Below are 1060 nucleotides of genomic sequence, written 5' to 3' on the forward strand. Positions count from 1 at the left end.
ACATAAAGAGATTACTGATCTTATAGATGATGCAAGAGACACTTTAGATAGAGTTAAAGCTAAATGAGATAATGAAAGAAGTCAAAGAAAAAAACTTGATTATTAAGTAAATAGATTGATAGAGAAATAAAATACATTACAATAAATAATGAACTCTTTAGTCTTATAGATTACACTCATAAACACTCACTGAGCTCAACAATTGGCCAAGCTGAATGATCTTAAATGCCTTATAAATAAGAAGAATCTGATGTTTAAGAACTGGCTATTTTAAATAAAATATAAGTTAGCTATCAATACTGATTATTTTTCAACAGAAGAAAGCTATATCATCTATATTGAAAATGGAATAGATGATGAAGTCATCAGATATCTGAGTTCAAGAATAAGAGAAGATTACTTAAAGAAGTTTAAGATTATAAAGAATATATTCAAGCATCTGCAACAAATATATAAGAATATCAATAAGCTTGATAATGTCAAAATAAAGTATTAGTATCTAATAATAAAAAATAGAGATGACTATTATGAATTTATGACCAAGTTCTTATATCTAACTAGAAAAGCTTAAGTTTAAGAAGATGATTGTAAGATGAACTCTCTTCATAAACTCTTTTTTAATTTGCAATACATGATTGCAGTAGTATATACAAGTTATTCTATCTTTCAGAAAGTTTAGAATATCTGCATTAGAACTGCTCATTATCTTAAGAGTATATCTAACTTAAACAGCTGATGATCACTTAATGCAGATCAATATCAGAATAACTATAAGAGAATCTTCTCAATTTGAATTTGTGAATCAATATCAATTACAATAGCATTAGCCTCAGAGAACAAGCTAAGAACTGAGAATTGGAGAAAAAATATAAAATACTTCAATTTCAAAGCAAGAGTTATATAGTTCAGAATTACCCATAGAAATAAAAGATAGAGATGATAAAAATAAATATTAAAACTGCTGCTATTAAATCAGAAAAATATTAAATTTAAAAGAAGTCTTCTTTATATATAAGAGAGTTATACTAGACACTGTGAATGTTACTTAGCTAATGACCGC

Source organism: Paracoccidioides brasiliensis (assembly GCF_000150735.1).
Source record: "Paracoccidioides brasiliensis Pb18 unplaced genomic scaffold supercont2.30, whole genome shotgun sequence".
NCBI lineage: Eukaryota > Fungi > Ascomycota > Eurotiomycetes > Onygenales > Ajellomycetaceae > Paracoccidioides > Paracoccidioides brasiliensis.